The sequence below is a fragment of the Peromyscus maniculatus genome, chromosome 14 (assembly GCF_049852395.1).
Source record: "Peromyscus maniculatus bairdii isolate BWxNUB_F1_BW_parent chromosome 14, HU_Pman_BW_mat_3.1, whole genome shotgun sequence".
NCBI classification, from domain to species: Eukaryota; Metazoa; Chordata; class Mammalia; order Rodentia; family Cricetidae; genus Peromyscus; species Peromyscus maniculatus.
In genome coordinates, this window is record NC_134865.1 from 14191523 (window position 1) to 14209436 (window position 17914).

The 17914-nt window shown below is 41.1% G+C and overlaps 1 pseudogene; it reads left to right on the forward strand.

The window, feature by feature from the left end:
- Nucleotides 1–4376, forward strand: part of LOC143268528 (small ribosomal subunit protein eS6-like) — a 43610-nt pseudogene extending 39234 nt beyond the window's left edge.
- Nucleotides 4377–17914: the final 13538 nt, after the last annotated feature.

Sequence of the window (17914 nt, forward strand, 5' to 3'; positions counted from 1 at the left end):
CCTCCCTCCTCTTCTCCCAGTCCCTCCCCCCTCCACCAACTCCCTCTGTCCCCACCCCTAATCCACTCCTCTTCCATTTCTGTTAAGGAAAGGGCAGGTCTCCCATGAGTATCAACAAAACATGGCATATCAAGTTGCAGTAAGACTAAGCACCTCCCCATGTATTAAGGCTGAACAAGGTGACCCAGTATGAGGAATAGGGTCCCAGAAGCGACCAGAACTTTGTGTCTCACATGACCTACTTGAATAGGTTACATTCAGTGGGACCTGCATCCACAGTGAGATAAGCAGCAGTACATGACTCTCAATAGAATAGTTATCATTTCCCTGATGTTTCTATTCTTTATTAAAAACTCCAAAAGTGTCAACTCTCTAGAAGCCTTAAAAGTCAAGCATAGAACACCGTTAACACAGAGGGAAGGATAAAATTGGTCTACCCCTCTGCCGGACGATTACTTAGTAGTCTTCAAGCAAACAGTGAGTTTCAGAGCCGAGGAGATAATCCTAGAGGAAAAGGGTTAGATGCAACTAGGACCTTCTGAGAAGAACAGCCAGGCACAGGGAATACTGTTTGTAGCTTATGATCTTCCATGCTGTCTCACACATGGACATTGTTGAGATTCTCTTAGACATAGCTCTCCAAAATGTATTTTGATCCATGAGCAAGACTGACTAAGATCCCCTTATTGGCATGACACGGTATTGTAACACACAAATTGAGAACTAAGTAAAATACAGTCAGCGAGAAGGCTGGCTTTCCCCTATTTGCACACAAGCTCGGCCTCCAGGTTGCTGTCTAGACTATTATTAGCCCGTCAAACATCAGCAGCTGGCCCTGCTGCCACCCTCACTGAAGTCCACAAATAAGTGCCAGGTGACCTCCACAGGCTTTTAACAGGCTATCAGGTCACACACAGCACTTTTCTGAGAAAAACTCACTTACGTATCTCATCGCTGATCAAATTCAAGTACTTTATATTTACAGTTTAAAAGCCCAAAATGGGTTAGTTTATCATAGCCCAGGTTCATGACACTGATGTATGTGCTCGTACCAAGTGGCTATGAGCTTGGTGCTCTTCGATTTAAGTGCAGGAAGCTTTTATTTTTGAATTTCTACCTACTCATGGCAATACATCAAACAATCAGTTTTAATATCTTTAGGGTTAAGTGCACTCATGTAATTTAGAATTAAATGATTTTTATTAAGCACTTTTTACAGACTATCTACATGCCATACAACTCCACTGATTAAGGATCATGGTGACTACTAAAACAGCAGCCCCCACGAATTAGGGAAACATTAGAGAAATGCATTTTCTGAATATATCACAGAATGCATTCAATATTAAGTAACTCAAATGTCACAGGAGTTCAAATGAAAATTTTCTCTCACAAAGCAAATACACAGATGAACCCTGGGAGCTATATTGGATTTTAATAGTGGCATTTCCCTGGTTTGTGGTCTTTCTGCTTCTTTGGGCCTATATTTCCACCCCCAATCCCTTCTCACCTTATCCCCAGGCAGAACTCAGCTTGTAAATCTAGTGGAGTTATTTCTCTTTGATGTTGCTGGGAAGGGAGACAGGAAGTAGTCAATTCACCCAGGTATACCCTTGGAAAAAACTGCAGTCAAGCTGCTTGCCAGCAGAGGGCAGCACTAATCTGTGGTCTTTCACATGATCAGATACCCTTGGGTGTTCCCTTTGAAAGTCGACTCGAAAGGGGTGGGGTTCTTAGCAGGTGTCACCAGGACACCATGCGATTTCCCACGCTCTTCTGCCAGATCGTATCCCCAGTTTCTGGTTACCCGAACAACACTGAGGTAAGTTCCTCTTGTCTGCCATTTCAGCCGAATATGGTTGTTGTCAGTCAGAGACACCCACCTGGGCTTCCTCTAGGGTTGTCCCGTGTGGCGTGGTCAGCCTTGAAACCACATGCACGCAAAACGACAAACCCGAACTCAGAAGGTTGTTTTTGGGTATATTTGTGCATACACATATGCACATAGCAAATATAATCAAAGAAGGAGAGGGTGTCACCTTGAGAGTGGAGGCGCGTGGGAAGGTTTGAGGAAGGGTAACTGGAGAGGAGGGAGGGATGAAAGGGAGAGAGGAAACGTAATTCTCTCTCGATTGAAAACATTTTTATAAAATAGATCCTCAGAAACATCAGTTTATTTTTTTCCCCAGAGGGTTTTTGTGTTTTATCGTGGGGGTCCTGGGGGCTTTATAGTGAGATTCCCTTCCACACAACTCCATCCCCAAAGACAAATCATATCTAAATATTGGAACGGAAAATTTCAATTTGTGGCTACATGAACTGGAGAACTTTTCTTTTTATCGTCATCAGAAAAGACATCTACAGTCGAAAGGATCTTAAAAGGAGCTGCCCCATGTGTGCTGACAACCACTGCCACGAACTCAAATGATTGCTTTGGAAGGAGGTCTGATCTCAGTTATAAGAGAAAACACAACATCAGTATACTGAGCAGTGGTGGGCGGCAGTGGGGTCCTTTATATCTAGGGCCAACCCGGGTTAGTAGACACACTCTGTCTTTATGAAACATGAGTTTTGTAAGCTGATTGGTCACTGCGACAATTGTGCTTGCCACGAAGTTGACGCTTTGCTTGCCAATGAGATTATACCCTTGCTAAATATCTCTTCAGGAAATGAAAGTAGTCGTCTGGGCGCAACTACGTGGAGAACATCAGCACGTCACCAGGCCCCTCTGTGACGTCACTTGAGTTTGCAAGTGACGACTCCAGAGGAGTCGGAAGACGCCCCCTCCCGAGGGAGGGGTGAGGACGGTTGCTCACAAATAGGGTGACCAGGAGACTTGAAGCGAGCACTAGAGGGAGGGGCGGGGACTCAGGGAATTCAAAACAAACACAAAAAATAGACAGAATCCCTTAATAAAATGATTGTGTTTGAATAGCTGTCATTACCAGTATATATACGGACTTACCTTTCTCTGCCGCACAGCTTTCCACAGCTCCGCTGGATTATCTTAAAATAGCACTATAATAGCCCCTCGATGATTTAATTTTTGCGTAGTCAAATTTATTAGTGTTTTAAAAATATTTTATGGTTGCCAGTTTTTATTTGGATCATCTTGAGAACACCACACACACACACACACACACACACACACACACACACACACACACACACCAATCTTTGGGGACCATCCTAAAGGTGAGGACAATGAGCCACAGGACCCCCAGTTTATAGAGAAGATAGATCAAACATTGACAACCTGAGGCAGAGCCCCTTCCTCCCAACTGGCACGCCATGCTTCTGCCCGTGAGGCTCCCACACTCGTGATCACACTCATGTTCACGCTTGGCTGCTGAACAGTGAAATTACCCCCATTCCAGGGTGGCTGCTTTTACAGGCCTTTGAAAGCAGTGCACTGTGGAGGAGAAGCTGTCCGTCTTAGATTCCCTTGAGAATCTCATGAAAGCCCCTGGACTCTGTCTGCAGGCAGTCTGCATATTTGCACATATGTACATATACACACATTTGTGTGAACATGTGCACACACAATCATACACCAGAGATCAAAATAGCACCTAGAGACTTGTTTAATCTTTATTATTTCACCTCTGCATGGGTCAGTAGACACATTCTCAGTTACCTTGAACCTGGATTGGATACTTACGGTTTTTTTTTTTCTATTTGGTTTTCAAGAGAACAGTATACTTTGATTATATTTGTATTTGTAGGCAGGTGACAGTGACCTATTTAATCAATACATCTAGAGGCTAAGAGGTAAGCTGTATTATTCAGGTTCTTTAACAAAGCTCATGCTAATTTAACTCGACATGTAGCATTTCAGGTTAATATGATTTGGATTGCATGTATCATTTTTACAAATTGATGTTTTTGTTGCTGGTTTCGCCTGACATTTCTGAATTATAATATGGAATGTGATACTTCTCCAACAAAGAAGGTAATTCTCACTAGTGAGGGTAATTAATGGTTATTTGATCATATTACAGCATAGAAATGATGTTTTTTTTGCCACACAATAGGTTTCCTAATTGGTGAACCAAGGATGACCATGTTCATTTTCTGCCCATAGAGATTTCCTACTGTGCATGGCATTATCTCTTAATACTGTGCTCGCAGCGAATGATGGTCATAGCTAGTAAGAAAATTAATTTCCATGCTTCAACAATCATTATAAAAGACCTAATAATGTTAATTTAGGTTTAGGATGAGTCATCTAATTAGTTAATTAAGTAGGACCTTGCTGTCAGCCTCCTACAATGGAGTGCACTGTGTTGTAGGTGTTTGATAGAGATGAACAATACCAAGGGAAAGTGAATGAAGGCACACGGGCCACTGTGATGTTCGTAGTTATAAAAGCTTAAGCAGAAGCAATTGCTTTGCTCAGAATCAGAACCAAACAGCCCCCGAACGTAGTTATTTCTTTCCTACTCGGTGAAGAAAAAAAAATTTAACAGTCTATTTTCCAGCTTTATAATCCTTTAAAATGTCTTTAACCATTTGATTTCAGAAGTTCAAAATACTGGTACGAATTCGTTACCATTTGTTTTTTCTTAAAGAACAAAAAAGGCACTAGCGTCGAGATGAAGATTGCCACCACCACCTATCTGTTTTCTCTTAGCTGCAGTGTTAATGTCTAACATAAAACTTGTACATAGGCCATGAAAAAAAAAAAAAAAGAGTTCCTAATTTTAATTAGCTTGTCTAGCTGGTGGTCCCACATAGCCAGGGACTCGGAGGGCCTGGTTATTCCTCCCCTTTCAGCTTTTGTTATTTCACACTAATAGGTTTTTGTGTTTTCATTCTGTCTTCATGTGAGAAGTACTCTGTCCCCTTCAGTGGGTTTAGCTGCTTTTTCTAGGTCTTACCAGACATCCTGATTCTTCCTGGGGGGTTGGAGGGCATGGGGGAAGTACCCCATCGGCCAGGATATCACACGTTTCTTATTTGAATACAACATCATTGCTGAGAAAGAATAGAACATCTCTCTTTACCAATGGGGTGAAATGTTCCTTTTCTAACTGCCAGCTTGGAATAACTAATTTAAAATGTTTTTGTGTTACAAAGTAGGAAATGGTTTCTTTTCTTAAAAAAAAAAAAAAGAAAGTATTGAGCATGATTACAATAAAAGCTATCTAATGGTTGAATGGAAGTTCAGTACTTTCTTAGAGTTTGCAATACCACAATAGATTTTCTGTCAATTCAAATCTTCATAGGTCATCCAGTCTGGCCTTCTACCACAGTGCACCTATAATTCCTCATTTTAAAATATTAATTAACTTTTAAGCATAAGTCCTTTAGCTCTGGATCCAGTGGTGCCTATATGAAGGAAATAACACGGCTGGGCTGAAGAATGGCGTTTCTTGGAATAGGTATTGTTTGCCAAGCTGTAGCCAAGAGCCCTACAGAAAGCAGAAAAGGACATTATAGAAGAGCGAGCAGACTTTTTTTTTTTTTACAAGGTCACTTTATTCAGACTGGAAAGTGGCCAGCACAATGTCATTATTTACAACAGGATCTGGGGATACTTGAGGAAATTACAGACCATTTAGTTTTGATTCCATTGTGGGGGGCAAAGTCTTAGGAAGTAGTTTAGGAGATTAAATGGGGAGCCCCGAGAAAAGCACAGCGTGATGAAGGATAGCCAAGGCAGTCTCTGAAATGAAAGTCATGCTTCGATAATTTTTTGACTTCTTTAAGGAAGTGAATGCCAAGAAAAGCAAATGAACGCTTCAAAATTCTCTACTCTAGATTTCTAGGAGATGTTTGTTAAAAGTTTTGCTTGACGAGTTCACACACACACACACAAAGAAGTGGTTTTTAAAACTGGAGAAATACTCAGGACAAAGATTAATTGTGCATTACACTGATTTTAAAATGTGAAGCAATCAAGGAGATACATCACAGGACCAAAAGAATTTTTGCTGAGACAGAACCCCATTGTATCCACCAGCAGCATCAACTCCATATTTCTGTGCATTTATTATGTGGACTTTTCCCATAAGGCAATGACAAAAGGAAATCCATGACTTTCAAAAACAGAAAAGTTAATAAAAATAATACTAATTTAGAGTCTTCACAGAGAACTAGACAAACAGAAAAAATATAGTTAAGGCTGACTTCTAGGTTTCTATTAGTGAAGTAAACATGTTGGGCTTTAAAACTCAGATCTAGCAATCATGGAACTCCTCTTTGGATGGGGAGACAGACTCCCATGGCATGTAGGCTTGATGGCTAAGCCCTACGACTTCATGAAGGGAAATGGAGGTCAGAGCATTTCCTGGCTCCACAAGGGATCTGCAATGGATGCCACCCAGTGTCCCAGTTCAGGTGAAAGTAGGAGGGAGATGGAGAGGCAACCTGGGACACACAGGAACAGACAGGGTTAGCCAGAAGCAAGTAGAAAATAGATTCAGAAAAAGAAAAAAAGGAGCAAATGGCACCAGAGTACTGCATTATAAGTTCTCTAAGCCCTTTTCATTTCCAACACACTATGATCTTAGGGAATCCTCCGAGAATCTTTCCTAATTCGACAGAAAAGGTACTCTGGGCAAACCAGGAGGGCTGCTCAACATGGTCTAGAAGGCGTAAGAGATGACAGAGCTCTACAGCTGTCACTTAGAGAATGTTGACTATATCCCAGCACTGTGCTTTTCCTTTAACAGCCACGTTCATTTACCTTAACCTTCCCCCAAACCAGAAAAATTAGTAGTTGTTATCATCATCTCCATTGGCAGTGGAGGAAATTTAATTAGAAAGGGACTACAGCTTGTCTAAGAATCACGTGACATGTAAATGGGAACTAATGGAGCCAGCTGTTTCAAGCCACTGAATAAAAGTCCCAGTTCGTCTGGTCATGATTCATCTGAGGTGTTGGTAAGTTGATAGCAGGTCCCTCTGCTGCAGCTTTTTGGAAGTAGATTCTAGGGAGGTCTCAAGGAAAAAAATTACGAGCACCCAAAGCGAGCCTTTATAATAAGCACTATGTGAGAAAAATGGTGGCCTCCTGGAAACCAGTTCTGTCTATTAAGTTTTGGCAGCTGGCAGTCTGTGAGATGGCGGGGGAGTAGGTAGAATGCCCGCACCCCCAGTCCAGAGCCTCATGGTGGCCTCACTGCAGGAGGGTGGAGCTATCTGTTTGCCTCCAGAAATAGCTCTTTGGTTAAAAGAGGCCCTCTCAATAAACCACAGTTTAGAGAATCAGCAATTTTTTTTTGCAGGAAAAGCAATAGAAAAAAAATAGAACCTTGTAGAATTATCAGAAAAGAAATTCCTTCTGACCAAAAGTGGAGCGAGGGAGTATAAAATAGAATAGGGAGTATCTGAAAACATCAATTTTAGGGTAACAAGAATTGGTTAATACTGTGGACTGTTGTGATTTCTTGTCTTTGGTGCCTTTGTTAACTGAATTCTTAAACAGATGCATAGGTCTTTTGTTGACTGAACAATGAATACATTTTAATATGTAATCCTGCTGTTTGCTACAAGAACTCCAAAAAGATAACACATTTAATTAAATGCATCAGAACTTCAGAGGCATCAACACACTCTTCAAAGGATCCAGGGGGAAACTCACCAATTATACATTCAAATAAATACACCCATAGTAGACTGGAGATTATTAGTTAACTCCCCAATCAACCCAACAAACATATTTTGAGCTGCCTGTACATCAGACACTGGGATTATTTCTGTAAGGGATACAAAATGAGTTCAATAGCCTCTGTGTTACAGAAGCAGCATTTAATAAATGAGATAATACGTACACAAATGGCCACAATCCAAGTTCTACCACCATGAAAGAGTATCACCAGGTCTTGGGGGAGTTCAGATTGCCTCCAGACTCTAAAATTTCCTTACAGAGAAGATGACATTTGAGGCGAGACTGGAAAGATGAGGATATTTTTAAAGGTTCAGAAAATTCTCATTTTGAATCTTTATCTTCTTATCTGCAAAATAAGGATACTAATAATAAACACAAAAAAGGATACTAATCATAAATACAAAACAAGAATAGCACTTGCAGTGGTGTCTGCAGGGTCAATCCAGCAGTTTAACAAGTTAAACAAGGGCTGCTTCTCACAAACTGCATTCTTGACACTACCTATCATTGATTAATTTCCTAATATTGTCAGTGTTGCCTTCAAAAGACTCCAGAGTGATAAGGCATTAGTCTTACAGGGAGCCCCACAAAGGTACACCCTAAGTATGAATGTTCTGTGTGCTTGTGTTTGAGTCCCTGGCTGTTTGCATGTTGGTGCTGTGTGTGGAGGTAGAGCACGGGTTGTCTCTTGTCTATGAGTAGAGAGTATGAAGTATACCATCCTCTCAACTTGTCCAGTAAACTCTCAGCTATCTTAACTTTTCTCATCCCACTAACCGAGTTTGGTTAGTGCCGTCTCTCTACAGCACTGTACGTTTCTTCCACCATTCTCTCAATATCTAAGTCCTTTTTTTTTTTTTTTTTGTTTTCCACATAGTCTGCTGTTCATGTGTCAGACTACCATCAGATTAACTTTCCTAGAGTTCAGTTCACACCACTGTGGTCAAAAGTCTTCCAGGGCTCGCTCCTGCACTCTAGAAACAATATGGACCCCAAGGCCTGCTGTCTTAGACTCGTCACAGCAAGGACCCAACGCATTGTCTCGTTGTCCAGACTTAAACCCTGTGATATTCCTGTGTCTGCACGTTGACTGTTGTGCCCCTGGCTGAATGAAATGGTCCTCCTCTTTGCACATCAACCTACACAGCAACCATCCAGGAAATGCCTGCCCATTCAACTCCAGCCCTTCACCAGCTGGCCTTACATATCGTTTTGTACTTTTTGTGGTTAAGTTCACAGGTATATTCTCAAGGACAAGTGACTTTAGCTGCTTGCACTTTAATCCAAAATGATACACTATTATTTCATGCACAAATCTTTGTTTGTTTTAGACATTAAATAATTTGTTCAATTATATATAAAACATTTAGCAATAGTAATACCATTTATTAATTACTTTGTATCTGGTCTTATTTAAATCTTTCATATGCATTATCTCATTTTACTCTCTCAAGAATCCTCTGGAGTAAACATTAGGATTAGTCCCATGGTGTATGCAGTGGGTTGAATGAAAATGACCCGGCATGGGTTCATATATTTGAATGCTTGGTCTTGAGTCGGTGGATTGCTTTGGGAAGGATTAGGAGGTGTGGCCTTGTTGGAGGAGGTGTGTCACTAGGGGTGTGCTTTGAGGTTTCAAGACCCCACACCAGGCCCAGTCTCTCTCTCTCTCTCTTTCTCTCTGTCTCTGTCTGTCTGTCTCTGTCTCTCTCCTTTTCCCTCCCCCTCTGCCTCAGTGCCATGCCTGCCTACTTGCCGCCGGACGTCCCCACCATGATGGTCATGCGCTCACCCTCCGAACTGTAAGCGATCCCCCAATTAAAAGCTTTCTTTCATAAGCTACCTTGGTCATGGTGTCTTTCCATAGCCATAGGAAAGTAACTAAGATTAGGATAAAGAGACCAAGACACAAAGTAATTTGCTCAAAGTGACACAACTAATAAGTTAAACCCCAATGATTTTACTTCTGATGCTTTCGGTGAATATAATACATACTGCGCTGCTAGCTCCGACATTTTAAGAAATGTCTTCACCCCTAAAACTTCTTTTACTCACTAAATGAAGTGACTTCTATCTTAGGTCCTTCCTTTCCAGAAGTGAAAGCCAAAGTTCAGGGGGAGGCCAACATCGTCTAGTGAGTCTTAAGAGCAAAGATTTGAGAACAGCAGCTCATTCCTCCTTCACAATGTAAAAGTCTCAGAAACATCGCCTTTCAGTGAAAATAAGGGCAAGCAACTGTGCACGTGGTCTGGGTATTTTTCAGGATATGGCACTAATTCCTGATGCCAGTGGACCACTTGGGAACACAGCACAAGTAACCGAACAGGGACATCGTGTGCACCCCACCTCTGTTCTTTGGCTTCTGCTCTTGCCTGCCATGTTCAAACATATGTTGGTTTGGTGGGGAGCACTATGCTCTCCCCAGTTTCTGGGAAGTGCTTCTGTCTTAGTTTGGTCCAACCTCCCGGAGAAGAATGTGGCTGCACACAGTTTACCTGGGAGATGATTCTAGAAGCCAGGGGTGAAGGAGTGGTGAGGGAACAGTAGGGGTCTATTGTCAAGGTAGGCAAGAGCGAGAAAACCAGCTGTGCCTCAGAGGATCTTTGGGAGACATACAGACTGCTCCAGAACTGCTCACCAGAAGGCAGAAGACTTGAGAACCTGTTTGCTGCTCTTATATCCCATTGGTTGATGATGTGGTGGGGGCATTAATCCTCCCATTTATAGGCCGCTCTTGCAAGTGGGCCCAGCAAGCTCCTGTGTCTTTGAGAAGGCTCCAGGGCAAAACAAAACAAAACAAACCTTTTTTTAAAAATGTGAAATGGATGCTTCTCTGAGTGTGAGCTTGCTCGAAGATTCACCATGGTCATGGCTATGATTAGTGGTCAGTGGAGAGAGCCTAACCTAGACCACATAGGTCTCTCAGCTGGAATTAATAAAAAAAAAAAATTTAAATGCCATGAGCCACCTGGAAATTCAACTCTTTGGATTACATATAAACAGATCTATGGCAATATCATCTTCAATAATTCCATTGGAGCTAATACTGAGTCTTTCCTATTAAAAAAATTTGATCAATATATACCAAGATACTCCAGTCCTAAAATTACAAAATTATTAGATTTTAAAATAAGTGCCTGAAGGCACTATTAAAGATGATGGTTAAAAATAAGCCAGGTATGGTGGCAACCACCTTTAATTCCAGCACTAAGGAGGCAGAGGTCAGTGTATCTCTGTAAGTTAAAGGCCAGCTTGGTCTACATAGGGAGTTCTAGACCAGGCAGGCCTACATAGTAAGACCCTGCCTCAAAAAAATTACAAATTCAAAAATTTAATGTTGGAATAACATTACAAATAACGAAGACACTGAGAAGATTCAGTTATTAGTTTAGTTTGTTTTTCTGTGACTGAGCTGAGTCACAGTCCTGTAGCTTCAGGACTTCTTAGCTTGCTTCTCCTACATGGAACCACTCTACTTCAGGAAAGAAGAAAATAAGCTTCCAGGGTTCCACACCAGGCAGAGACTATATAAACCTCCATAAATGGGGCTGAGGGGAAGCGTCCCCACTCACAATGCACTGATCCAGGGCTTCAAGTCCATGGCAGGTGCTGAGCAGGCAGCTGGGAACCAGCGAAGCCCCCCTCCTCTCTGGAGAAGACCTTCAGCCGGGGTCAGAGGAAAGAGAGAGCCCTGTGTTCTTGTCTAGAATGGAGACTCTGCCTCAGTGAACTAGAGAGAAGGCCCCACCCTGCAAATCTTCTGACCTGATTTTCATGGATATTCTTCAACAGACATTTCTTCATTTGGCCATTTTCATTGAGGACCAGTTCCTGAGATTTAGAATGTTTGCTTGGGTGGTTTTGCTTCATTTTGCATTTTTCTTTTAAAATCTTGGCCTGTTTTACAAGAGCGGCTCAGCATAACTTCATTCTATCATGCCAGAGGTTAACTGAATATGTTGAGACAGGTCTCTCTATGTAGCCTTATCTGGCCTGGAACTCGTTATGTGAACCACACTGGCCCCAAATTTGTGAACAATCTTCATACATCTGGCTCTGACTCCCTGAGTTAGGACTACAAGCATGGGCCAGTTTCCCAGTTCTAGAAGTCAAACATACAGTTTGTACAGATACAGTCAAGTCTGAAATGCACTTCAGAATTTCTATGTATCAGACTTCTTCCATACTATTCATAACTTCAGCCTTTCCTAAGTTCCCATCATTCATTTTCTCAGCTTGGAGTCTCCTCGCCCTTAGCGTCAGCATGGCTCACTCCTCTTAGCCCTCCATATTGGCATAGCTTACTCCCCATTTCCATCAGTATTGGCCTGGTTTATTTCTCCTTCACATGGTTATTCAAGGATATTTCTATTTTCTTCCCTATGTTTGTGTTGTGGCTTTGAACACTTTGTATGCAAAGATCTAGACAGTTGAGATTCTCAAAGCCACTGCCCCCCACACCATAGTTCAAAATTTTATGTATAAATCAAATATATGGTAGAAATAAGCTATAAAAGAAGATGAGGGTGGATCATAAGTATGAAAAATTTGAAGTCATAAATAAAGTGCAATTTGGCCATTGAAGTATAGGACTGAATAGAGAAAATAATAGCAAAGGAAAAAATGAAAAAATTCAATATTGACTCTTGAATACTTATTACAATATTAGTTTTATAACAAATTATATGACATGAACCAACACACTAGCTTTTCAACACATAAAATCTATTAGTCAACTGATATTTTTCAATACAATGTGTCTATTAAATATGGACATAATTTTATAAGAAATAGATTTGTACAGAGAAGAAGTGCTTTATGTTATAGATAAGGAAATTGCTTCTCATCAGGATTAATTATTTTTTCCAAAGGTGATCAAGCTGTACAGAGTTAAGATCAGAATTCTACCTAGGTCTGTCTGATCACACATCCCTGGAAGAGGAGAATGTGCTGCCTCCAAAATTTATATAACCACTAGTAACATACATATCTTTGGGCATACATATCGGATATTTTTAGAACTAAGGTTGCCCCTTTACCCTCCTAACAATAGACAAATATCAACTCTCTGCTTCCAGACACTCTCCTCTCCCGCAACATCCATGACTGTTCATGGTAGTGTACATTTATTAATTTAGTTATTGGTCAGAGAGTCTCCAAAATAATGTATTTGGTACACACGTGTGTGTGTGTGTGTGTGTGTGTGTGGCAACAATTAGGGAAAGAAAGGCCATGAGACTGAAAAAGATCAAGGAGATGATACATGAGAAGGGTTGAAGAGAGGAAATGAAGTAATTATACTATAACCATAAAATTATAGATCTTGTATTTACTATTGAATCTTTAATATCTTAAAGAATCAAGTACATAGTAGGCCCTAGAATTTTTATTGTGGCAATAATCTTGGCCTTTTTATTTATTAAGTCATTCAGAGCTGTTTTGTGACCGTTATTAGTAATAATTAACAAATTAATTAGTAGTAATTTCTTCTATTATCCAGGTGTGAAAAGTGAGCTATGGAGATAGTACTGTAAACAGCACATTGTAGAGGCGGGAACTAAACCCAGACCACTTGACTAAACTTCCAGTCACTCTACTTTCTCTTCCTTTTGGAAACTTATTTTTCAGACTACCAATTCAACTAACTTCAGTTAATGAGCTAAAGATACTGATGGGTATTAGTTGAGGTTATTAAGATTCCAAAATACTTATATTTTAATAATGTAATCTTTAAAAAAAATGAACATCTTCAAAAATCAGGCAACTTTTCTGCTATGGGAATCATTTTCTGAAGGAGAGGAATTTGATTTATGTGTCCCAGATAATCAGTGGCCCACTAGCCCTGCTCATAGGTATTCGGCAGTGTTCACTGAGTTCAGTGTGGCAGAATAGCCAGCAATTCACAATAAATGTGCACTTCTTCGTGGAACAACCAGGCAGGGCACCAACCAATCTCAACATAAATTACCAGAAATCCAGTCACATACTGAGAAGCACGCCTTTGAATCTGAATTGGAACGGACCGTGTATTAAAGCTGACATTCTCACCTTCTGTGAAATACTTTTCTATCTAACATGAAAATTCATGGTTATACCATGAAACACACACACACACACACACACACACACACACACACACACACACACACACACACATTTTTTTTAAAGGCATGTTCTTTAAGAGAGTCAGAAAAGGTGTTACCAAGCAGTATGGAAGACCCTGCTAGTGGGAAGCTGTATGTAAAACATGTGAACACAGTTACTTATTTCTACGGTGTGGATGTTTCTCCATAAACAACTAACAACTGCAGATTGGTTCTACACAGTCTCAAAGATCTGAATCTTACTACACTAAGAATGTAATATGAAGGATGACTGCCTTCCAGAATGACTGTTAGAAAGTTGGGGACTTTATTCCTAGCAGAGGCAGCCTAGCAGAGGGCTTCGACCCTGTGACTGCACAGCTCGACTTCTAAGCCCAGATCCATCCCTGCCCTCAGTTCTGGAACAGTGGGAAAGGTTGGTCTCTTTAGAAGACAGGTTGGTCCTCTTGTAGAAGACAGAGGCAAGAATGATTCTTCCTTCCTTCCTAGGTTCTGGTGAAGATGAAAGAAATCAAGGTGTAAAGCACCCAGAAGGATATCCCGATCAGTATTGCTTGCTGCCCGATGATCTCTTGAGGGCGAGGGGAGCTGTTTCATCCGGTGCTTTGCTGTTCTTGCCACTGTCCTTTGTCCACAGGAAAACACCAGGGAAGTGGTTATAAAACGAATACAGGGATCAACTAACATGAGAACTGAATATAATTCCAGGTCTGGTGAGGCAGTTCCGCAGCAACAGGTCTGGTGAGGCGGTTCCGCAGGAAGAGGCACCGGCTGCCAAGCCTGAGGACCTGAGTTCGGTCCCAGGAACCCACATGGTGGAAGGAGAGAGCGGACTCCACGTAAGCCGTCTCCTGACAGTAGCGCGTACATACTGCCCCTCAATAAACACAGTAAGAATCCTTTTGAAAATGTGAACAATATAGTAATAAAGTAAGATTAAAATGCTTTATAAGCAGTCTTGCGTGAACTCCACTACTCTCTCCTTTTGGTTCCCAGCCAAGAGCTCTGGGAAGAGGTTCCTGTGACTAATTTTTTCACTTCAAACTCTAGTGCTTCCTCTGAGGACAGACAATCAGAAAGTCAGAATGTTTATTAGCACAGAGTTTGTCTGAAGGCAGCAGAGCCTAATTCTATATAGCTCATAAGAAAAGAGTGTGATTAGCTTCTTTAGTCTTAATGCCGGAAAATCAGGAAGACAGGTAGCATAGACAGGCTGTGGTAGAATTGTCAAATCCAAGCAACCATCTCAATTTGTGTCTATTATATAAAGGACAAGTGATTTAATAAGACTGTATTAAACAATGGAATGCAAAATTCCAATAAGGCAAGTTACTTTTCTTTTTTCTTTCTTTCTTTTCTTTTCTTTCTTTCTTTTTTTTTTTTTTTTTTTTTTGAGACAGGATTTCTCTGTGTAGCCCTGGCTGTCCTGGAATTCATTCTGTGGACCAGCCTGCCTTGAACTCAGAGATCTTCCTGCCTCTGCCTCCTGAGTGCTGGGATTAAAGGTATGTGCCACCACCACCACCTGGCTAGGAAAGGATCCATAACAAAAAGGATTCTGACATGGGAATGTCTCCATCTCTTTGAGGGTTAGATGTAGGATCAAGAAAATCAGCTAGTTTCTCCCACTTCAGGTCTAATGACTATAGGAATAAAGCCCTCCCTAGAAAAGAGTTAAAGCCCAACACAGCCATCTGGGCTTATTATCACTTACTGTCCCCAATTTTCTATTAAAGCAAAATATTTCTGTTTTTTGACCAACAAGAAAATATAGAAATTAGTGGGCTTTGTCCCTGTTTCTTAAGAATCTTCTTGTATTGGTTTGGGGGGAAAACAAAGGATTCTTGGATTATGGGAAGCATGTTAAAAAGTGATGTGCCAGAGGTTTTTGAAAAGATAGTTTGGAATAAAAGCTATTAAGAGCTCTGATGATGAGACACAAATACAGAGGGAAGACTCATGAAACACTGTTCCCTAACATTATACTATTTCCCGTGAGCCACCCTATCACACTTGACCCTTACAGAAATTCTACAAGATTATATGGCAGGTCGTATAAATGTTTCAACACACAGATTCTGCTACTTGTCAAGTGATTTTGTTGCCTCAGTAAGATCCACGGAGCTTCTTGGCCTGGGATTTTAGTTGCTGAGAGGCCTGAGTGCTTCAAGGAAATCCCAATATACAAATTGATGTTTAAAGAGATTCAGTCTCAGAAAAGGAATAATTAAAATCTAAAAGGATTTTCCCTGGCCCTTTTGATATCCTTTGTTTATGAATAGCTATTTAATGAGAGTCAAAGAAGTATAGGATGGGTGCTGGCAATCTCTGGCCACGAAGGAGGAACACCAGTGGTGGTAATATTGTTTCTTACTGTTCTCTGCCCTTTCTGCATCACAGCATCCGGGAAAGGCTGACATGGTGCTGCTTCCTGCACAGGAAGCAGACTTTTTTTTTTTTTCTTCTGAGCAATATAATGAAGATAAAGAAAGCAAAGTAAGATCTCCCGCTGGGTTCAGGTTTACCCTCAGCTTCTAAAGACTGGGGGTTCCCCACCGTGATGCACACACGGTGTGTGTGCGTCTTGTGTGTTCACCCAGCAGCATCTCCTTGTGACCTCCTTGGCACACCGTGCTGCCAGGTACCACATATCTGAATTTCACTGCGTAAATCTTACGTATGCTCAAAAAAATCGCATGACAACAGAACTCACCTGTTTACTGATCGGTTGAAAACTAACAGTTTCACAGTCAGTCAGAGAAACTGTGCTTATTCACAATTTAGTATTTAAAACTGAATCTCACTTTCAAGTAAAAGCGACAGAAAATTACATATTGCAGGTATTATCCTACTTTCTGAATCGTCTTGAGAGTCTGTAGCTTAGGACTGTGGGCTATTTAGTGGATAAAGATGTTGGCCACCAGTAAGTAAGGAGCAGGATCCTCAGAGCCTGTGTGGTGGAAGACAGAACCCACTTCTACAAGTTGCCCTCCGACTTCCATGGGGCTGTGTGTGCATACCTTTCCCAACAAAAGCAATTACAGATTTGTAGCTTTAATAAAATTGCACTTGTCTTTTTTTTTGGGGGGGGGGGAGTGTTTCAAAACAGTTTCTCTGTGTAGTTTTGCGCCTTTCCTGGATCTCACTCTGTAGCCCAGGCTGGCCTCGAACTCACAGAGATCTGCCTGCCTCTGCCTCCTGAGTGCTGGGATTAAAGGTGTGGGCCATCACCGCAGGGCACTCTTGTCTTTTGATGTAGCATCTTCATACCAGTAATGGCAACACATGGGTTACATGGAATAAGAAACATGCACGTTCTAAGCTGTAACATGTTTATTAAGGCATGGTTTACAGTAGCAAAAATTGAAAACACAACAAATGTACAGGAAGAGAGAGCTATAACATGTGGCATAAAGTATCTGTGTACATTCCCTTGTAATAGAATATTGTGAAATTTATGATTATAAAATTTATGAGAGTTTTGTTAAGAAGGAATGTGCTTTTAAATGTATTCTAAATACATCGTAAGTTTTACTTCAAAAGATGATTATAAATAATAACTCTCAATATTTAAAATGCATGCATACATTCTAACAGAGAAAGAATAAACATGATCTACACCAAAGTATTAATAGTATATTCTGAGCCTACATAGTAGGAATACAGATTATTTTCTTTTTCTGGTATTTGATATTTTCTAAATTTTCTGTTAAAAACATTACATTTATGAAAGAAAAGATAATTAAAAGTCACCATTCATAATAGAAGCTTTTCCAATATTTGAGTGTCATCACTAAGAGAATATGCTAGTTAATCCTTCCCTGGTTCTCCACAAGATTCCATAATTTTGTCTTATGGTTTTAAAAAATCTTGGTCATATCTAACCAAAACAAAATGGACAGAAGTCTTCAGCAAAGATTTCATGACTAAAGAGACTTTGTTCTGACCAGATTGTCAACATTCTGGGGACAGGCACTAGCTACAGCCTTAGATTTCCCTGTTAGGTCTACCAGTGCCTGGTTCTAGCCGGGTGGCGGCGGCGGCGGCGGCGGCGGCGGCGGCGGCGGCGGCGGCGCACGCCTTTAATCCCAGCACTGGGGTGGCAGAGGCAGGAGGATCTCTGTGAGTTCGAGGCCCGCCTGCTCTACAGAGTGAGTTCCAGGACAGCCAGGACTACACAGAGAAACCCTGTCTT